This window comes from Lynx rufus, unplaced genomic scaffold (assembly GCF_022079265.1).
Source record: "Lynx rufus isolate CCGP_SWC_20201006 ecotype Redwood Valley unplaced genomic scaffold, mLynRuf1.p SCAF_1, whole genome shotgun sequence".
Taxonomy (NCBI): Eukaryota; Metazoa; Chordata; class Mammalia; order Carnivora; family Felidae; genus Lynx; species Lynx rufus.
In genome coordinates this window covers 8897325-8920164 of record NW_025814823.1, presented here as the reverse complement: position 1 = coordinate 8920164, position 22840 = coordinate 8897325, and the positions used below count along the sequence as shown (strand labels likewise).

General features: G+C 47.6%; 1 protein-coding gene across 2 annotated transcripts in view; it reads left to right on the top strand.

The window, feature by feature from the left end:
- Positions 1 to 22840, top strand: part of SLC7A1 (solute carrier family 7 member 1) — an 81213-nt gene that overhangs the window by 17663 nt on the left and 40710 nt on the right. For both annotated transcript variants that reach the window (XM_047078287.1, XM_047078296.1), the window contains exon 2: positions 21151 to 21250. The gene's annotated coding sequence lies outside the window, so the exon portion shown is untranslated. The remainder of the gene's footprint in view (positions 1 to 21150; positions 21251 to 22840) is intronic.

Here is a 22840-nt window from a genome sequence, read left to right as displayed (position 1 = left end):
CCACCGGGTTCATATAAGGTTCAAAGGAGGACAAAGGATGGCAAAGAGTCAAATTTGCAAAAAAAGATTTCACTTGTACAGCTGAAGTTCAGAAGTCTTAAATATCTGCCCTCTGGACAGAAATCCGATAAGGGTTGTATTACAGAAGAGGGGAAATTTTTAGTCTTTGAGTTCCAAAGGCTTTGGCTTTGTTTGAGAATGGAGGAGAGTTTGTAGGAGGGTTTACTGGAAGATTTGGGACTGCCCAGTGTGGCAATACCAGGAAAAAGAGGTGTGACCAGAGTTTGAAGCTCCCGTAGGCCAGGGCAAGGTGAGCCTGCAGATTTATCAGCCATTTCTGGAAGTCAGAGGCTGTCCCTTGTCAGGACTTCGAAATGTCTTAGAATAAATACAAAGCAAATAGTGCTTGGGGCTCTTGGGTGCCTCAGTCGGCTAAGCGTCCAACTCTTGATCTCAGCTCAGGTCTTGATCTCAGGGTCGTGAGTTTGAGCCCCACGTTGGGCTCCGTGCTGGGTGCGAAGTCTACTTAAAAAAATAAATTAAAAAATTATTCTTCAGTAAGAAAATTAAAAAAAAAAAATAGTACTTTCTGCCGCTGGTAACAAATGGACAGAACCAGAGGTAGTAGAGGTAGAAAAGGGCAGTGGGCTCAAGAAGAATGTCCTTCTTGATAGTTGGATGGGGCCAGGGATGCTTGGGGTTTATCACCGATCTTTTGCAGATGCTATCGTGGGACAAGCCTGCTTACAGAGCTTGCTTTGTGAGCTTCTCTGAAGACAGGACTCTTGTCCAGAGCGTGCCAAGTTTGACTGAGATGTTATTTCTTATGTTCTCGGTTCTCCAAATCTGGGCTGCCTGGCATTTTGGACAGGAGCAGGACAGACTTTGTGCTTGGGAGGCCCATCTGAGTTGTCTTTTTTTTTTTTTTTTTTATTAAATATAATTTTCTGTCAATTTGGTTTCCGTACAACACCTAGTGCTCATCCCAACAGGTGCCCTCCTCCATGCCCATCACCCAGTTTCCCTTCTCCCCCACCCCCATTAACCCTCAGTTTGTTCTCAGTATTTAAAAATAGAGTCTCGGGGCGCCTGGGTGGCGCAGTCGGTTAAGCGTCCGACTTCAGCCAGGTCACGATCTCGCGGTCCGTGAGTTCGAGCCCCGCGTCGGGCTCTGGGCTGATGGCTCGGAGCCTGGAGCCTGTTTCCGATTCTGTGTCTCCCTCTCTCTCTGCCCCTCCCCCGTTCATGCTCTGTCTCTCTCTGTCCCAAAAAAATAAATAAAAACCGTTGAAAAGAAAAAAAAAAAAATTTAAAAATAGAGTCTCTTACGGTTTGCCTCCCTCCCTCTCTGTATTTTTTTTTTCCCCCTTGAGTTGTCTTACTTACATTCTGTGGTTCTTGTAAAGTGAGTTGCAGCCCCAAGATGGACACAGCCCCCTCTTGGAACCAAATTCCAGGAGATTCCTTGGCTCTCTCCTGGGCGTTCTCCACCTTGCCCTCCCTTACCTGGGACCGCAGAGGGCCACGCCCATGCGGGCACCGCTGCCCTGCAGTTAGTGCCTGATCCTCACTCCTCTGGCTGCCCCGTGCCCTCCATACCCTCTCCCACCCCCAGTGGGGCACTTGCTGCTGGCTCCTGCATTTGGCTCTGACTGTGGGAGCCACTGAGAGAGGTGCCCTGCTCCGACTAACCCTGACCCAGTTGGGTGGCAGCATGGAGTTAGAGCCGGAGTGCAGCCAGCTCCCTGGCCAGAACTGCGGAGAAAGCCCAGGACGCCATCAGGAGTGGTCTGCCCTGGAGGGAGGGTGGCCTCAGAGAAGAGGCACAGGCAAAGGGGAGCCTTCAGCCCCATCTGACTGTCGAGTTCGCTGTACCTGTAACCAAAGCAGACTTGTTTAAAAAAAAAAAAAAGAAAAGAAAAAGGCTACATTATGTTTGGAACTTTATTCGAATTCTAGAATTGACCTGTGTTTCACTGTTGATAGTTTATAAAGTTTCATGTTGGCATTTAAATTTAGGTCATTAATTTAAAAGATCAGCCGTGGATACAAGGGCAGGGACTCTTCTGACCTAGAGCTTCCTGGATGACTTTGGGTCCCAGACAGACCTGGGTTTCGGCTTTCGCTCCAGACACGGGGACCTGTACCCAGCCTCGTTCTGCTCATCCTTCAGGCAGATCCCAGCTCCCAGGGCGTCTGAGAGCCCAGGCAGCGGCTGACCCGTGCTCTCAGCTGCACACTTAGCAGTCGAGCAGTAGATGTTCGTTCCCGGTGTAGATCACTCCCTATTTTTCTGTTTGCCTTCTAATGGTGGTAGAGATGGTGCATTTGTTGTCCAGGAAAACCCCAGCCCACTCCTCCAACAAGGCTCCCCAGCAAATGAACGGGTACGGCAGCCCGTCAGTGCAGGTGTGTGGCAGACGGCCCTGAGCAGCTCAGCTCCCTTCCAGCGTGGACACTGTGCAGGTCCACAAAGTACAGGTTTGTCAGAGGTGGTATTGTTGGTGTGCCCTTGGGAAGCAGGGAGAGTTTGGGACCCTGGGAAACACGTCAGTTGCATTAATTCCCAGCTGTGAGAGAACTGGTCAGTCTTATCTGTCGGAGGCAGTTGGCGGTGCTTTCCACCTGCAGAATGCATAGCGTTTCCTGCCTCTGCCGGGCTCACGAGTTAATGCTCTCGTTTACGGCTGCAGTAGGCAACATTAAGCGTCAGTGATGTTTGGTGAAGATGAATACCAGAAAGCGTATCTTCAGCTCTGCCTGGGGAGCTCTGGAGCCCTTGCTTGGAAGTCGCAAGGCAGTGGCAGGCGGCCAGAGCTGGCACCAGTGTCCTCCGTGTCGGGACGCAGATCTATTCCTTTGGACCAACTTTGAAAAAATTAGTACTGAGAACGTAGACTCCGTCTGGCATTTAAACCTTTCAGGTGCTGGTACGAAAAACCTTTGTTTTAATTTGTACATAAATTTCCTTCGAGCCTACGTCTTCTAACTCTGTCATTAAATACCTGAAGTCTGGCGGCAGAGGTATTGAGCGTTTGTTTTATGCCAGGAGTTAGCATATCCATAAGCTAAGTACAGCTTTCACTTTGTGCAGGCAAGGTTTGTTTGTAAATTCTAAATTTGGGGCCTTTTAGCAGAATGGAAAGTTCCACAGTAGCAAAGCAAATAAAGCGTTTTTTTAAAAATTCAGAATATACTGGGGATTTATCCCAAGTTAGAAGCAGTATACATACAGTACTCTTTATGAAAATATATGTCATTTTTTTTTTTTTTAAGTTTATTGTTTTGGTAAGGCGTCCCTGGGATTCCTTCCAACACAGATCAAGGGAAATTGGTGCAGGGTTGAAAATACTTTTATGTTTAAATAAGAAAATTGTGCTGTTTTTAGATGTTTGTTTGATTAAGCACTCCTGTAACTGAAGAAAACAGTTGCAACGGTTACACAAAGGGGCCTAGAAAAAAAATTGCACTCTGAACCAGATTCACTTCAGTTTGGGAGGTGGTGGCCTTTCTTCTCTGCTTGATTTATGTGAATCTTAACATGTGCTTCATCAGGTGGAGTAGCAGGTGTTTTTGTTCATTTGTTTGGTGTAGGCCCAGCACAGACCCTTGTGATTCCTAGTACAGATAATCCTCAGCTGACCAGTCAAAGAGCAAAGAATATTAGCTGGCCACTGTGGTGACACTGCCATGAAACATTCAGATTTACCCTAGACTCGCGTTTTCGATAAACGTAAGATTTCCAAATTTAGAACAAGCTTTTTGAGAAGTGTAGAGTTTATGCGTGCATGCATGCATTCATTCATTCATTCATTCATTCAGCAAACGCTGTTTGCGTGCCTGTGGGTGCTAACACCGAGTGACCCAAGTGCTTGCCCTTCTGGGGTGTGATTTCTTGGGGTTCTCTGCAGATGCTGTGAAGGTGGAAGCAGTTGGCTGACAACCCTTTTTTTTTTTAATGATGAAGCTAACTAGAGTGAATGCCATGTTCTCACCACCTGCTTTCACCTGAAAAGTAGGCTCTTACTATTATACTAAAACTGCTTTCTGTTGCCTCTTTTTTCCAGTTAGATTCTGTGATCGGTCGTCAGTGCTCACGCCGTGTTGTCTTTCTGAAATATATAATATGGTTGGTCATTCCTTTTTCCTGCAGAATCTCTCCTTTTCTGGGTCTGTTGCAGCAGGCTCCCTGTACTCACAGTATGTAAGGGGGAGTCCCCCCTCTCTGCTAGGACTGTGGAAGAGCCTTTGCAGAGAGGTAGTCTGGAAATCAGGGCTGATGGCTAAAGGCAAGAAGGTGAGGAGCTCAGACCCGAGCCGTCAACACCAAGCTAGGCTTCCTGGAGTTAGCAAATAAAAATACTGGACGCCCAGTTAAATTTGGGTTATACGTAAGCACTGGCTACTTTTTTAGTATCACATTTTTTTTAACCGCAAAAAGTATTTGTTGGCATATTTGGGACACAATTATGATACATTTGGGACATACTTATACTGAAGCATTATTCTTTGTTGGCATGAAATTCAGATTTAACTGGATGTCCTATGTTTGATCTAGTAACTCTCTGCCAAGCTGGCATGAATACCCTCCTCTGTGTTGTGGCTTCTGGCCACAAGGTGATGGTGTGGCCGGCAGAGAGATGCATGGAGCCGTACTCCTTCCTCCTAGAGGGTCCGTAACTCTTTCTGGAATTGCTCTTTTCCTATTCACTAGTGTGATGCTCCCTCCTTGTCTCCCAGGGACAAGGCCTCTCCCTGTCAACACTCACCTCTCACAGGGAGGCCTCCATTTCGGACTTGCACACGTCCAGCTGTTTGCGGGTAGGCCTCTGGGCTCTGCTGGACACACAGGTTTGATCTGAGGTTATTTTGACTCTGTGAATGTACACATTTTATCAGCAGTATCATCCCAGGTAAATTTTTGATGAAAAATTTTCCCTGAGTGCGCTTCGGCTCAAGTCAGTTATGTTTGGAGCGTAGATAAGCCACCTAAGTTTTGCAGTGTTCAGAAATTATTCTCATCAGGGTAAATTATGTTCCATTTCCATTTTCAGGAAAGGTTTTTCTGCACACGTCAGCCCTTATCTATAGCAGATTTCACTCCGTTTAGCTTCTGCCCCTCTTTGTTCTGTGCATCTCGTTCCATCCACGTCTGACTTTTCCTAGATCACGGTTTGCAGAGTTGAAGTTTTCACTGAGTTGGCTTCTGTGTGTCCGTGTCAGTTGTTTCTAGATGGTATCCTTGGTCTACTGTGTTGCTAATTCTATTCCCTCATATGCTTCTAACCCCTTAGTATATTATGAACCAGAGCAGAGAGAGAGTGGCAGACTCAGACTGTCAGGGCCACCTCATCTCACCTCACCTCGGTGCTTCCAAACCCAGACTTGGGATTCGCTGCCCACTTTTGTTTCTTGACATCGTTCTCGAGGAATCCTCAGTCTCCCTGTCAAGCAGGCTTGCGGTTTTAGAGTTCACTCTGTCTTGCTCTCACCTCCTGCCTCTATGTTCAATGTTTCATTGCATCCCGTTGGTCCTTCCTTCCCTCCCCCCCCCCACCTGCATCTTCCTTTCTAGTCCCACTCTCCTTTGGCAGTCCCCTCCATAGTGCTGGCTTTCACCTCCCCAACCCTCTGTCCTTCTGAAGTCCACCTTCGTGTTCTCTCTCTACGCTTTTTCATATGTCCTTTCTTCCCTGTTAAATTACAGGCCCCCCTAGGGCAGGGACCCCGTAGCTTTCTCTGTACCGTGCCGTTCCTAACAGAGTGTACGTGTGATGGAACGCTCGGGAAGTGCCTCTTGGATGAAGGGTCCTACTCTGCCCTGAGGGCCGGGGGCCAGGGCTGGAGGACAGGGCTTTCTGGGGCGTTAGATGAGGTGGTCCAGCTGTGGTGCCTCTTTACCTGCCTTTGGCACCTTGTTGCACACCCCACAGGTAACCTCAGCGCCGGGAGCCGGTGCCCGCCTGGCCTCTGGCCAGCTGGCATCCTTCCCGGTGACATTTCACTTTGACCTTTCCTTTGAAGAAGGGTTTTGAAGCAACATTGTACACGTAAAGGTCAACAAAGAAGAGTGGATGATGTGCCGACAGAATGTGAGTTAAAAGGCAGGAAGCGAGGCTGCTTGATACAACCAGGTTGGAGGGGATGAGCAAAAAAAAAGCGTCCCTGAAATATTCTTTAATCATTTGTCTTTAGAGACGTAAAGTGGGACATGGAAAACAAACATTTCCATTCAATGTATACACAGTTTGGCAAAACAAATAACTGGGCTTTGTGAGTGTCCAGACCTCCTGGAAGGAGGAAAGTGGCCTCTTGACTGGGCATTCTTTCCCGCCTGAGTTCAGAGTGGAAGAAGTCACAGGAGCCGCCCCTGTGGTAGAGCAGGTGGAGGAAAGCATTTTGTTTTTCTAAACGGAGGCGAAAACTTCCAGGTTTGGCCCAAGAGCCAAACCGACGAAAAGGTCTCTGGCTGGTGTGGCGTTGTCCAGGGGGAGTGACACACGGCCTGAAGCATGTGACCTGCTCACTCCTCAAGGGGCACTCACTGAGCATTTCCTGGCACCTCAATGACACAACTGAGATCTACAACGGCTACGGTCACTGCCAGCCCCCAACACACACGCTGCAGAGAACATCGGTCTTAGTGCTGCAGAAACCGGGATATTGAAGTATTTTAAAATAAAAGCGAGTGGCTAAAGACCCAGTCATTGTTAATTATGTTGTTTATATATATATAATTAATATATTTATATATAAATATTTAAAAGAATTTTTTTTAATGTTTTATTTATTTTTGAGACCGAGAGAAACAGAGCATTAACAGGGGAGGGTCAGAGAGAGAGGGAGACACAGAATCCGAAGCAGGCTCCAGGCTCTGAGCTGTCAGCCCAGAGCCCGACACGGGGCTCAAACTCACAGACTGTGAAATCATGACCTGAGCCGAAGTCGGACGCTCAACCGACTGAGTCACCCAGGGTGCCCCAATATATTTATATTTTTAATAGTTTTAAGGAAGTTTATATATTTCTAAGCAATAGCTCTGGAGTCTTTTAGCATCTGAATTAGAGGATAGATAGAAATAAATCAGACTGTCAACTTATTTGTATGTTTTAACCTATATGTTTTTGTTTTTTAATTTTTAAAAAATGTTTTTATTTATTTTTGAGACAGAGAGAGACAGAGCATGAGCAGGGGAGGGGCAGAGAGAGAGGGGGACACAGAATCTGAAGCCGGCTCCAGGCTCCGAGCTGTCGGCACAGAGCCCGACGCGGGGCTCGAACTCACGGACTGTGAGATCATGACCTGAGCTGAAGTCGGACGCTTAACCGACTGAGCCACCCAGGCACCCCTTACCTATATATTTGAATAGTGCTTTTCAATTACCAAATGCCTTCATATAATAAATGCACAGTTATTCTGAGTACTTAATCTTCACATCGCTTCACGAGTTGGCTCTTAATGAGCCCTCTTGTAAATTAAGGAACTCATAATAATAGCAAAGATACAGCACTTACTATGTGCCAGGTGCTCTTGTGTGCATTGTACGTTTTAATTCATTTGGGCCTCCTCAAACTCTGAAGTAGCTATTATTACTATTCTCTCATCTTGCAGAGGGGAGGAAGGAAGCTCAGAGAAGTTACTTGCCTACCAAATTTTGAATCCAGTTTCATCTGAGATTTTCATTTCTATCTTGCCTCTGTCTTCCTTGATTTTTCACAGTAGAGAAGAGGCAGTGATGGGGTGAGGTGTAGGTGAGGTAAGTAGTATCCTTATCCCAGTTTTCAGGTGATAAGACTGAAACAGAGAAGTCAAGTGACTTGCCCAAGATCACACAGCTAGGGCCAGGCAGGCCTTCTGATTCCTCAGATCAGTGAGCAGATATAAAATCGGACATAGGAAAATTACCTTCCACTCGGTGTGACTTAAAGTCAGTAATGTAGCTTGATAGGAGTTGCCAGGCCTTCCCACCCAGGTGCACAGAGTCCTGGCATTGTCTTCCAAGCCCAGTTTGTGGGCAGAGAATGTTCCGAAGAGGGACCACTGCACCCGGCAGCCATTTCATTTTATACCACAGAGACATCGTGAAGGCACCTGCCTACGGATTCACACTCAGGTTGGAGGTACCAGATATTTTCACCTGTTGGCTGGCCCAGGGAATGTGATTGTGTATATGAGGCTGTGAGGGAGCTTCCCTGTTAGGTCAGGAAACTTGCTGACCCTGGTCCTGACCTTGTCTTTCTTGTACCCTGATTTGTGTAATGTGACTGGGCTGGCTGTGGATAGACTGGAGGGTGGCCTTGCTGTGTTTCCTGGTGTGGGCAGGGATGGTAAGGGGGGCAGGGAGGGGATTGCTGGCCAGCCAAGAGGTGGGTTTAGGTCGGGGCCTGGCTGGGTGAAGAAGGTGGGGACGACTCTCACATCAGCCACTTAGAGCTCTGGTAAGTACCACAGACTCCCTTTGAGGCTCAGTTTTCTCATTTATAACATGAGGATTGATTGTTGATCTTCTGTGTGTGTGAAACGCCGAGGACAGTGTCTGTGACATAGCAGCTGCTCAGATTTTATTAAATTAAGTTGAAGACTTTAAAGAAAAAAGCCTTTTTATAATGCAGCGTGTTGTTGTAACTAATCACTAGAATCTCTCTGGGCATTTTCGAGATCACGCAAGGTCTTGGACAGCTCGGGTCCAGCTCACTTTGGAGGAGGAGGGTGAATCCGCAGGTGGTCCGTGACTCTGTCCAGCTGTGCAGTTCTAGAACAGAGGCATTGTGCTCGGAGTAGGCCTGGATGCCCACATTCCCGAGGTGGCAGAAGCAGCTGCAGTCGCCCGGAGTTCACTGCCCGTAAGGCTGGCGTCATCAGGGCTCCTGCAGGGAGCAGATGGCCATCTCAAGCTGGGTAATTGGCGGCGAGTGTAGTAAAGCCACTGTTTACAAAGGCAAGGCCAGGTTTGGGGGTGGTCCGACGGTTTTAGTGGCCTGGGATTGTGAGGGGGCCCTGAGTGGCCCAGCACCCTAGGCTTGGAGGGGCAGGAGAGGGTTTGGTGAGCACAGCTGGCTGTGTGGGGGGGAATGTTCCATCACAGAGCCGCCCGCCTCCTGCTGGCCCCAGAGAGCTCAGGGTGCACCCAGGTGGGCTCCCAGGGTGTGGTGGAGGAGGGTGGAGGGTGGCTCTAGGACAAACAGAAGAGGAAGTGATTCAGGCACTGGAGGACAGAGACCATTTAGGTCAGCTGTGCATCCTTACATTTTAGTTTGCTTTAGACAAGGCTCAGTTCTTAAAATGCAGTTGAAGTGATCGGACAGAGGCCCATTTTGAAAGGGTTTACACTCCTGGCTTCTTTGGTAAGATTCCTTCAGTTACATAGAATCCTGAAGAGCCGCATGCAGGTGCTTCTAAGTCATTCAGATGTGGTATTTTGAATAATAATCTTTCTCTTCCTCTTCTTCTTCCTTCTCCTTAAAAAGAGAGGGGTGGGGGAGAGAATGACAGACTTACCAGTGAAAACCACTTTTAATTTGGGATTGATACAAAAGTGGGCCAAGTGCCATAGTTTGGCAAGTCATAGATTTGGGTCGCTGTTTTTCGAAGTGCAGCATGTATGTGCCCTGTGTGCAATTTTAGGGAGTGCACAGACATTTTTGTATTAATAGGTATGTTAAATGGTAACATAGATTAGAAAAACTAGAGACCTGATGTGTCCAGAGCTCACTACCTGTACGGCTGTAGCCATCAGGGGCCCTGCAGGAAACAGATGGCACTTTTCATTGGGTAATGGAGCTGAGTTTAATGTTTGAGTTCAGATCATTTTTGGTGGTATTCCATTTGGGAGTAATACAGAGCTTTCTACAAAATAATATTTGATTTATAAAGAGGTGGATTCCTTTAAAATTTTTTTTTAACGTTTATTTATTTTTGAGACAGAGAGAGACAGAGCATGAACGGGGGAGGGGCAGAGAGAGAGGGAGACACAGAATCGGAAGCAGGCTCTAGGCTCCGAGCCGTCAGCACAGAGTCTGGTGTGGGGCTTGAACTCACGGACCGTGAGATCGAGACTTGAGCCGAAGTCGGACACTCAACCGACTGAGCCACCCAGGCGCCCCTGGATTCCTTTAACAAACAATGTTATAAGTAACAATATGCATGCTACAAAGATACAGCAAAAACTCCCAAAGCAGGTGTGAGAATAGACTGGTTTGGATGTTTTAGATGGTCCTGTGACTCTTTCCCAGCACTGGCATTCCTTGATGGTGTCTTATTTGGGGACCATCTTACACAGATGAAAATGTTTTCAAGAAGTGCCTCAAGAACTTTTGTCTAAGTTTATGGGAGGAAAGAGAACAGAGCCATTTTTAAGTGGAGTCCCAACTGATACATGGCAGGTGTGTCTGGTGACCCGTCTGCCTGGCCCCCGCTTCTCCTGGGGAGAACGGTTTCCTGGGTGGGAGCCCCGTGGAGTCATAAATCATTCCCTGCACATTAGGTTTCCCTAACTGTGCTCCTGTGTAGGACTGCAGCGACACAGCCAGCTATTTAGCCCCAGGAGAACAAATTAAGTCCATCAAAGTACAGAAATTCAGAGGCCGAGGCTTGCAAGTGCTTGCTTAATTCCTTCTGGTAATCACTGGGCTGGCGCAGGCAGGCTCTTCTCTCCTGGATGCGGGCCGTCCTCCCGGCCACATGCAAGGCTCATTTGTCTTCATACGCTTCTTCAGCGCTGCCGTAGGGCTGGGGACACATCCGTGGGAGGGTAGGGGCGGGCCGACGCCTGCCTGCAGGGAGTTGTGTACCCAGGGCTTGTAAATGCCCCGGAGAGTAGCATGAACTCACCTGTCAGGTGTGCCTGGGCAGACAAAAGGCCGCCACCAAGCCTCGTGAGCATTCCAAACATTCAGTGCAGAAAGTATCCCGAAATTTGTTTCCCAGACAGTTTTCCTTCCAGCTCCCCAAGTTGGGCATGTCTTCTCCCTGCCTCACTGGTGATTTCTCTGTCCTGGGAGTGCACCTTGATGATCTTTGGAAATTCTTTGCTAGTGCTAAGAGACCTTCTTAATTTTTTACCGCCTGATGATCTTTTACTTCTGATTACCTATTAAAGCCTTCCTATTTTCTTGAGATCCTGCGCACAGAGAGGCATTTCCTGTCTCCTGTATCTTGAGTTAAAAGCTTTAAGTGTGTCATTTAAACCAACAAATGCTGCACTCTTCCTCAGCTTTATTATTCTGTGCCCTGTCACCATGAAGGATCTTTGCTGTGTGTTAAACCTGGAAGTTATGTTTGTAGTGGAACAGAACAAGAAAAGACCCAGGGCTTGCAGGGAGGGTGTATTAAATAGGAGTCACTTTCACCTTGGTGAAACGCTCAAAGCAAAATGACTGTTACATATAGTAAGTGGCTTGTGCAAGGAGGTGGAGCGCCTCTCACAACTGCAACCGGAGCTACAATTATTGATTTCCGGGGCGGGGGGAGAATTTTGACTTGAAGCGGAATTAAAGTACACGGAGAACATGCTGCTGTTGCACAGAACTTGTGTGGAAGTCCTGGAATCGGCCCAGGTGCCGTTAATAGAAAACCGCGCTGCGGTCTCTGGCGGATTGGGCTCTTCTTAGCTTTTATTATTTTTTAACGGCTTTATTGAATATACTTTAATACCATAAAGTTAATCCATATAAATTCCATGGTTTTGATTATATCCACAGAGTTAAGCAACCATTAGCACAATCACAGAACATTTTATTCACCCCTACACGGAAACCCATATGCAGTAACAGTGACTCTGCATTCCCTCCTCCATCCTTACCCCAGCCCTAGGCAACCAGTAATACACTTTCTGCCTTTATCTGAGACCTTTCATATAAATGGAAGAGCACAGTACGTGGCCTCTTGTGCCTGGTTTCTTTCCCTTAGCATGGTGTTTTCAAGGTTCATCCATGTGGTGGCTGGTGTCAGTGCTTCACTCCTTCTAAGGGCTGAATAATATTCCATTGTATAGATATTCTGTGTTCTGTTTATTCATCATTTGATGGGCATTTTGGTTGTTTAAGCATTTTGGGGCTATTCTCAGGCATGCTGCTGTGAACATTTGTGTACACATTTATCTTGGTTATAGATCTAGGGGTGAGTTGCCAGGTCATATGGTAAGTATGTTGTTTTTTGAGGAATTGTCTTGGTTTTAAAAAACATTATGAATATTTTTTTGTCATACATTTCAGTGGCATTAAGTACATTCACAATGCTGTGCGGCCATCGCCACATTCCTCCTCCTAGGTTTTTAGGAAACAAGCAACACCATTTCTTGGCCCCCCGAAGAGAAGTAACTTTAACTTTGATTTGGCAAAGGGAGAGGGACAGATTAGTAAAAAGCCTAGTCACTGTTACTTCCTTTTGAGAGCTAGAATGGGTGAAGGGTCCTTGGCCCCAAACCGTAGGGTCTGTCTCTGCATGGATGCTACCGCTTTAAAAAATGTTGGTGAAGACCAGCAGCGGGGAGGGGGTGTGTAACTTGAAGAAGCTGCCCAAGAACTGGGAGTAGGGGGCTAGAGAGGTGGGCTGCTGCCTGCATTCTTGGGGTGCCTCCCAGGTACCTCTCCAGGGCACACAGCAGGAGTACAAGAGGCTTATTTTCCTAGTGGATCAACAGATCTACCTGGGCTCTGACAGGTGGCCTCAGGGAATCCTGAACGTAAGCGATCACGAGTTCTATTCACCGAGTCTCAAGAGAGTGTACCAGTGTAGGGCCAAAATATATGCGTGTGTGTGTTTCCGGGGATCCATCATAGAACTAGAAGAGATCTTGGAGAAGGTTTGTGTAGGCCGTGGACAGCAGAGCCCCGACATCCTTCTGCCCACGCCCTGGCAGGCCTGCCCCCTTGCTCTCTCGGGACCCCCTTGTGCTCGTCCATGACCCCAGCTTGCATGTTGCTCACCCCGTCTGAGGAGTGCCTGCCTTCTTCCCTCAGCCTTGTCACGCCTTCACCTTGTCCGCTGCCTCCCCTGACCACTCCATCCTGGGTCTGTTGCTCCGAAATTCCCCCATGCCTCCTTTCTCTGCTGCCCATTTGGAGAATGCCCTGTAATGTTTATATTGTATTCGCATGTTTCACCTTTTTTTTTTTTTTTAAATAATACGTCACTTGCTCACTGGCAAAGACTATTTTATTAAACTCTGAAGGTTCAGTTACTGGCAGACAGAAACATCGAATGACCAAAGTCAGGGTAGGTGCCACAGCCTACCCCCTCAGCTCGTTAACGAGATGATTCTTTTAAAATATTGACAAACCATGTAATTAAGAGCCGATTATTCACACATCAAACAATTGTTCACTTGAACTGGAGAATTTCTTAAAATAGCAGCTCCCCCTGGCTGCATTTATCTATTTGTGTAGCTCATTAACTGTTTGGCAGAGAAATTTCAAAATGCCACGTAGGAACCAGTGCATTTGAAGAACAGTATGAAATGAAGAGAAAGTATTTCTGAAATATGTCACTTACTCAGAGACAGTCTCCCAAGAATGTATTTACTTTCAAAAGTGCATGATACATTTATGTGGATAAATATATTTATTGTTGTGTTTTTTTTTTTACTTTTTTTTTTTTAACGTTTATTTATTTTTGAGACAGAGAGAGACACAGCATGAACGGGGGAGGGGTAGAGAGAGAGGGAGACACAGAATCGGAAGCAGGCTCCAGGCTCTGAGCCATCAGCCCAGAGCCCGACGCAGGGCTCGAACTCGCGGACCGCGAGATCGTGACCTGAGCTGAAGTCGGACGCTCAACCGACTGAGCCACCCAGGCGCCCCTTATTGTTGTTTTTAAACAATTGCATGAGCCTCACAGTAGTTTCCTCTTTGGAGAAGTGAGGAAACTAAGATTCAGAATGACTTGCCCCAACTCATTCACCTGGTCAGCATTTGAGCAGAGATTCAAACCAAAGTCTGTCTCCTTGAAAACCTCTGTGTCCTCATTCCTTTGCATGTCACTGTTAAGCGGGGGATCCTCCTCGTGTCTAATTAAAGTTTTGCTGTAATTACGTTATGGCCCATTGCCCTGGGGGACCTATTATAATCTCATGTAGCGTTTCAGTAGCATTAAACATAATGGAGCATAGTGGGTTTAGAGTCGGATGCGCCAAGGTTTGAACCAAGGCTCCGCTTTATAACTACTTTACACAGCTGGCTTGCCCTAAGTGAAGGGGGTGTGACAGCTGTGTAGACTTCAAGGCCTGGTTTGAGTGTTAGATGAGGTTGTACACATACATGCAGTGCCTTCCACGGGGGTGTCGGCACATGGTAGACGTTTAACATGAACGTTAGCCATTCTCACTGTTGTCATTGCTTATGAGGGGTATGGCTGGCTTCAGATGCGTGTTTATTACTCCAGACTCAGAGGCAGAATTCAGAGGCTGGTGGGTGACAACTGGGAAGGGGGTGGGGGGGGAGTGGCTGCCTGGAGCGTCACTTCTTCATGCCTGCCTTCAGTAGCCTGGCTCTTCCTCCCTCCCCCATTCTCCCCTCTCTTTCCTGCCCTGATCAGTGTTTCCTGTGACAGCCTGGGAGGATTTCTGCATCAGATGTTGGATTGGTCCCTTCCAACTCTTAGAACTCGTGATTTCATTTTTTGAATCTCAGGCATTAAAAAATAGATGTCCATGGCTCCTTGGAGGGCAGAACGTTTCTGGGAGAGGGAGAAACGACCTTCCTCATAGGCTGGACGCTGCCTCATCTCTGTGCTTTCTCGGAACCACAGAGTGGAGATGTCCTTCCCACTCAGACACTGAAACAGTGTGTTTGGCGTAACAAGAGGACTTTTTAGTAAAGTGGCCGTGGGCTCTTTCTGTTGTCCTGGTCACTGCTGTTCGGAGCTTCTGTGCCTGCCCCGTGACCTGGGGATGAGGCATTCTCCCTGGGGGACGTTGTGAGCGTGGTGGGGCTTAGCTGGTTGGCTCCTTTCCCTCACAGGGGCCCTGCCTGGCCATCCCATCAGCCCTTCAAGGTTTGACCTTCACCTTCCAGGCAGAGTCATCAGAGGGCGAGGGTCTCAAGCCTTCTACAAGATACCAATTCACCCTCAGAAGTGAGAACTCAGATTAATAACGGGAGCATGTCTTAGTCCACACGGCGTTTTTTAATCGTTTACTTTTTCCCGTCGTCTCCTTGCCTCTTAGTTATTCTCAATCCTGGTTTGGGTACCCGGGAGGGTTCTCCAGGGATATGGTGACAAGGTTTTGCTCTCTTGTGAATATGTGCTTGTTTTCAGATATTGTAGCTTTTTTTTTTTTTTGATAGAATTATTAAACCAGTTTACTTAAAAAAGAAAATCTATGGAACACTTTGCGGTCTGCAGTTTCACACATAAGGCAGGCTTTCTCCACCCCAGTGCTCCCGAGCCTCTCTGTTGGAAGGCTGTCCGTGCAGCAGTCCTGGCCTCTGAGCACTAGATGGCAACACCTGCGTCCCTCCGCTGTGGCCACCGGAAATGTCTCCAGGCACTGCCTGATGCCCCTTGGTGGGAGCAGAGTCACCCCTGCTTGAGAACTGCATCCCGTGACCTCTGACTGGCCCCCGCCAGCTTCTCCTGCCACCCCTCCTCTTCCCTTGGCATCACCAGGAGACACGGGTCGATGGGGAAAAGCGCCCTTCACTGGCCCGTTGCAGCACAGAGCAAAGAAGGGGTTTGTGGCCTTTTCCCAGAGTATTTTGCGTCTCAGAGGAAGGTTGAGTCATCAAATTGTGAGCCCAGCGGTCTTTTCCTTGGTGCAGAATGGCTGGAGTAATTTTAGTTATCGAAGGATAGGGGGTAGGATAAATGTCTTGCTGTTACTTCCTTGACCATGTTTCCTTTAGAGTTTGTCATTTTTTCCCCCAGTAAGTTTTGTAGAACCAGAGCGTGCGGTCTTTCGAACAGCATTTATGCTTAAATGCTATTGCCGTCTCAGGGAGTAGACAGAAACTGGTATAGGTCCCAAATACAGGCGGGATTAGGACGGACGTTGGAAATTGGAAGAAGAGGTGAGTTACTCACATTCTGAGATGGACGCTGGAATCTATTCTGCGAGTTTTCCTGGGGAGCTGCTGAGTAGCAGCTGTAAAGCCCACGGTCACGGGTAGAAGACACCCCCCTACCGTTGAGGAGCTGGTAAGCCAGTGTGTGTTGTGCTCCCGTGGAGCTGTGGAAGTCAGGAAGTGTGGGTCCAGTGGAAACATAGGAGAACATAGTATTTTGGATGCTGGTACCCTCCAGATCTGCCCCTTGAGGGTATGTTGTTTCAGTTAATAAGGGTCTGATCATTTCTGGGTAGATCTAAAGTGCGGGGTTAAGGCTGGGAGGCCGAAGGAGAGAAGGGATCACTCCCATATTCCTGTGGTTCTCTCAGCGGGTTGCAGGTGCAGCTGGGACAGTCCGGACTGTTCTTGATGCGGTTCCTAGAGTGCCCACGCAGCAGGCTCCCCAGGGACCAGGAGACGAAAGTAAGAGAGCCTCTGAGCTCAGTTCTGGATCCTTTGGTGATGCCTGGAAGCCTGCCCTGCTGGTTCTGGGGACACTGCAGGCTCCTTCCTGTACTTGGGGCTTTGGTTCCATCCTCCCCGTCTTTCCTGGAGCAGAAAAGTGGTTTCTGTTTAACTACTCAGCCTCTTAGCCTGTGCTCCCTTTTAACCGACAGAAATCTTATGCTGAAATTTGAAAACTATTCATGCCAAAGAAAACAATTAATTATGATTTGCTTTTTTCAACCACAGATGCTCCCCTTTCAGGATTCTGACAGCCCACACATCCGCTGGGGAACTGCCTTGGGCGTCCCATAGGTTGCTGGGCCTTCCCAGAGGAGCTCCATTCTTGCCAGCATTCTCGGCGAGAGTCCGTGGACTTAACAGAAATCCCCCGATCGCCTTGAACTGTGCTGTCTGTAGCTTTGTTCCTTACAGTAACCATAACATCTGACCTTCCCGTGTGTAGTTGGGGCTCATCTTACTTCTGGTAATTTCATGCAGTTGCTTTAGGAAACCAGAAGCGTTCTTCCTCCAGTGAATATTTCGTCCATCCTTAGTTTTCAAAGAGGTATTTCCAGTGATAGATTTTAAGAAGTCAGAGATTTTGTTCCAATAAAGGTCACTGCCGCCTCTCTGGTTTCTGAAACTGTATCTGGCACCCAAGACATTTGTGGAATGAATGGAATAAAATCACATTCACAGGCAAAGCAGGTACTTAAGTTGCCAAAGAGCTGGGGGTTGTGTCTCATAAATGGGAAAGCATTTTTAGTGGTTCATCAGTGTACTTAATGAAAAGACCTGATTCCCTTTGATGTGTAAATTACTCAGTGGAAGTATGTTTGTTGGTGTTTCCATGTTATTTTACGTACATATTTCCCGTCAGTGTGCCAGGTGCCCCCCGTTACCCAGAGCCACATGGTGTCATAGCCACACCCTTTCAGTGAAGCTTGTCAGGGGTGGTGTTGAAATGTTGCTTGCTGTGTTTATGACACAAGTGAGATTGAATCCTTAAGGTCTGAAGTGTACGTAGCATTCTCCTTCCTTGGTAAAAAGCGAGTCGCCAGATCTGTAGGAGTAGAATGATCGGTTGGAACATTCTTGGATTAAAGAAAAGCAGTTATAATGAGTTTATTTGCTATGCATTCCAACCCCATTAATCCTGATGAGTTCAGCCTGGATTAACGTATGGCATGCTTTTCTTCCGGACTTCCAGCTTGAGCATTAACTGCTTGTATACCGTGACAGGAGAATGGGAGCAGAGTGGGGATCCCCTTTAGGCTGCTTCATCATGCCCAAAGAAGCAGGAGAGGACCTTGTGCGATGTGAGCATATACCCAGCTTGGTGCTGTGTTCGCTTGATTGGGCAGCCCATAAGGGAGCGGTTCTCAAGCTGTTCGGTCCCAGAACCGCCTTGTGCTCTTACAGACTATTGAGGGCTCGAAGGAACTCTTGCTTATGTGGGTGGTACGTATCAACATTTATCATCTTACAAATTTGAGTTGGGATCAGCTTCAAATATTTACGTACTAATCCATCTAAAAATAACAATAAGCCATTTTCTGTTAACGTATCATTTCTATGAAAAATAACTAGTTGCTAAATAATTTAATGGGAGTAGTATCATTTTACATATTTGCAAATCTCTTTAATGCTCAGCTTAATAGAAGGCAGCTTGATTGTTATGTCTAATTATGCATCAGTCGGTTTTGATGTCTGTTTTAGCTGAAATATATAAAGAAAATAGGCCTCAGGTAGATACTTGGAAAAGGATAGTAGCCTTTTTGGATAATTATGAGTGTTCTTTTTTTTTTTTTTAATGTTTATTTATTTTTGAGAGAGAAAGACAGAGTGTGAGCAGGGGAGGGGCAGAGAGAGAGGGAGACACAGATTCCGAAGCGGGCTCCAGGCTCTGAGCTGTCAGCACAGAGCCCGATGCGGGGCTCGAACTTATGAACCTCGATATTATGACCTGAGCCGAAGTCAGACACTTAACCGACTGAGCCACCCAGGCGCCCCTGAGTGTTCTTTTTCGATACTGCACAAAAACTTGAAAGGAGGTAGTTGGTTCTACAGTGGAATCTAAAACCATATTGACAGGCTTTTTGTACTTGAAAATGTGTCTTGTTTTGTACTTTTTTCAAAAATTACGCTTTGTACTTTGAATCAGTCGTTTGTCCATGTTTCAGTGAAATACTGTCTTACTGAATTATGCAGATCTTCAAACGTTGACAGATTTCATCATGTAATTGTTTTCTAAAAATCGCATTTGTTAACATCACCAGTGTCATCAGAAAACTGTTTAAGTTTTGGGAATCTTTTGAGTTCTTGGTGACGGATGCAAGTTTTCCAAAATTCTATTTTTTTTTTTTTTGTTTTTTTGTTTGAAAGCTCAAATTTTATCGTTGGCAACAAGCATTGTTAGTTATTTTCCTTCTAGCTTCTGCTCCTTTTATTTCAGAGTTTTATTCCTAAGATACAGATCCGATCATGGCTCTTGGCTGTCTCTCCCTTCCCGGAAGGACAAAGTGTAGTTTTCTTGGCTTGGCCACAAGGACTTGGATGAATTTGCCCCCATCTCCCAGCACTTTGATAGTTTCCAGCCTTGTTTCCAGCCTCTGTGTTTTCTTGTTTTTGTTTTTTCATTGGCTTAAAACAGCACACATTTATTGCCTGACGGTTCTGGATGGAGGTCAGAAGTCCGAAATACATCTCACCAGGCTCAAGTCAAGGTGGTGGCAGGGGTGTGTTCCTTTCTGAGGACTCTTGAGAGACAGTCTAGTTCCTTGTCCCTCCCAGCCTGCCTGCCTTCCTTGGCTCCTGGTCCCCTGACACATTCAAAGCCAGCAGTGGCTGATGGTGTCTTTGTCACATTGCATCCCTCTGACACTGACTCTCCCGCCCCCTCTTCCACCTGGTGGACCCTCGTGACTACATCGGGCTCGCCACAGGAAAATCTTCCCATCTCAAGGTCAACTGATTAGCATCTTTATTCCTTTTGCAACCTTAATTCGTCCTTGCCATGTAACCTAACATACTCACCAATTCCTGGAATTGGGATTTGGATGTTTGGCGGGGGGGGGGGGGGGGGGGACGGTATTATTCCGGCAGCCACATTCAAGCCTGTCCAGTTTCACAGTTCAGTTCCTGCTGTGTATATGTTGGCTAGACTTGTCCTTTAGGGCTTCACTGCAAAGGCCTTTCCTCAAGTCTTCAGGTGGGGCCAACCACTTTCTCTTCAGCCAAGACAGAGACTCGCATATGAGCCACACCACCTCAGTGCCCTTGTCCCCAGTAAGGCATCTGTAGGTCAGTCTCCCCTGCGGGGCCGTGACCCTCTCAGTGCCCTTGTGGTACCTGGCATATGATAGAGAAAGAGCAACACGCTGTCAATTTGGGGCATTTGATTCTGGGCCGTGTTTTAGATGCCATCGACTGCATGTTCAGTGTCTTTGGTGTGATAATGGCATTGCAGTTTTGCCGGAGATGTTGTTCTTAGGAGTTACCAAAATAGAGGTCAAGTGTCATGGTAGCTGTTATAGCTCACTATCAAATGGTTCACGAGAAAAGTTTATATAAAAATAAAACGAACACGGCAAAATGAGAAATGTTGGTAAATGTAGATGAAGGGTATGTAAACGTTCCTTTCGTGTTTCTGTAGGTTTTCACATTTTGCAAATAGAAAGCGGAAAAGAACGAAGCTTGAGTACAATGAGCGTACAAAAGGTGTGGGTCGGGATAGAGTAGGATCTCCGTGGTTGGAAATCTGGTTTGCTGCTGTGGAAGTTCCAAAACTCTGTTGATTAGCGTCTTGATGTGCATCTTTGGTGTAATGATAATCCGCTCTGGGTTTCATTAGTGCAGATCACGTCAGGAGACTTTAATTAAACCTCTCCAGCTCCTGGGTGAGCACGCGAGTGTGTGCAAAGTAGAAGTGGTAGGATTGAGGAGACAGAGGACTTTATATCAGCAGAGGTAACTTGCTTTTGGATGGGGGGGCTCCGGCCACTCGATCCCATTCCTTGTGGGACTGCAGGCCACTCTGCTAGGCTCATGGTGACAGCGCGCGTTCTACATTTAGAGCACCCTGGCCCATCCTGAAGTCTCCAGGGCAGGCGTACGTTTGTGCCCATCTGTCAGCTGGTCCAGAGAGTCTTTGGCAAGATGGCCACTCACAGGTGGAGTCTGACTGTTTCCTGAGGGACCCAGATAAGACTTTCTGCCCCTGCCACTTTCAGTTCTCAGTGCGGTTGTCAGAGGTGGGGGGGGGTGGATTCTCTCCCCACATGGCTTCGTGCCTTCCCATCTACCACCCATCTACCTTTGTGCCCTAGGTCTGTGGAGGGAGTCTGTCTGGGTGATACTTGTTTGAGATTTGGTCCTCGTTGGTGGAGGTCACATGGTAAGATCTCTGGTTCGAAGGACATCTCATCCAGTTTCCTGTCTTGTCCCCTGCCCAGTGGTGCTTCACCATATGCCTGTTCAGTCCCCGTGAAGGGACCCTTACCTGCCTGGCCTCTGATGCCACCTACCTTTGCTTGGTGTTATAGGTCGGGTGTCTTTTCTGACTCCGAGCTGAACAGAATCATCCCTCGCCTCACAGCCACAGGCATGGAGGTTCTGGGCCCAGGTGGGTGGTGCCTAACGTCTCTTCTTTGCTTCCCAGGAGCCGGAAGTGCCCATCTCATCCCTCCTGAGACGTCTTTGCTCCAGGACCCAGGCGATCCTCGGGTGACGAGGTGACAAGTCTTCACATCCTGTTCCAGGTACAGTCTGCCCATCTGCACGCTGGCAGGGCGGTCTCTTGGGCACTAGAATGGATTGTCCGTTTAGACCTTCAGTTGGCTGTTGACTTTATAAATTAACTGACAGCTACACCTGCGTCATCATCTTTTAAAGCTTATCTATCACTGCTCTGCCTCTTCAGAGCCCTTAGCAGTTCAGGCCCATCCCCTCGTCAGAAAACGCGAATGCCCCTTCACTTTTGCGGGCTTATTAAATTTCTGCATTTCCTTGAGACAGAACTCCCAATGCAAGGCTTAGGAACTGGGGGGGGAAAGACCGACCTCCCAGGTGAGATCTATGTCCATCAGGGCAGCTGTGGAGAGAGGATCTGCCGAAGCCTGCTACTCACTCCCGGTGTGGATGCGGGGCTGCTGCGTGGTGTGTAGCCCTTGGTGGCCCTCGCTCTGGGCAGCGGCCCCTGGCCTGTCCGTGCTGGTGTGCAATGCCGTGACACTGATGGTTTGCACTGCGGTGCTGCCTTTGACTCTTGGAGCCTTGGTGCTTCTCAGGGTCAAGGGCAGGCTCCAGTTTCCTTCCTGCTCTCAAGCCTTTCCTCCTGCTCCTATCTCTTTATTCCTCTGCTTTCCCCCCTTTTACTTAGGGATTCTCCCGTAGCTTATTCTTAGGTTCAGGTGCTGTAGTGATCTATGGCCAGTACTGCCATATGTATGGCTATATGTAGTGACTATAGGCCAGTGCATTTCAGGCCTGGCCTTGGAGCCGCAGAGTCCTGAGGGGGGGCCAAGGAGCCAGGCAGGGAGGGCGGGGGCAGGTCAGGGCTAGCCAGCGGGGCTCAGTGGCTCCCATCTCTCTGTGTAAGAGAGGCTCCACTTTTATTTGATTCTTACATTTGGGTTTGGCAGATGTGGTTTGGGAAAGATGGGTTCTACTATTAAAATACTTGAAAGCTATTACTCCTGTTAGCTTTTGATTAAAATAACAAGTTCACTGAGTGTGGGCACTTCATTGTTATTGTTGCTATTTTATGCATCATCAAAAGGAGGCAGTTTTTTCAGGTGTGTGTGTTTACAAAAGAACCTGCCCTGACTTCTCTCCCTCCCTCTCACATTCTTACTGTCCTTTGCGGCCATTCATATTCTTAATTCCAAAAATAGCTGTATTAAGAATGCACACGTAGGGGCGCCTGGGTGGCTCAGTCAAGCGTCTGACTTCGGCTCAGGTCATGATCTCATGGTTTGTGAGTTCAAGCCCTGTGTCGGGCTCTGGGCTGACGGCTCAGAGCCTGGAGCCTGCTTTGAGTTCTGGGTCTCCCTCTCTGTCTGCCCCTCCCCCCCCCCAAAATGAATAAACATTAAAAAAAAATTTTCTTTTAATGTTGAAAAAAAAGAATGCACACATAATCAGGGTCAGCAGCCCATGCCATCCTTCATCAGAGGAACTTTGTGGGGGATATGGCCAGCAGCCTTTGCCACAGGTAGGCGTCTTTGAGCAGTGACCTTGAAATAAGAAGGAGGGGCCAGACTCCCCAAAGCTCCTACCGCATAGTTCATAGGGAGGCTCACGGCTGGAAGTGCACCGCGTGTTTATGAGGCCCTTGCAACTGTGTAAAT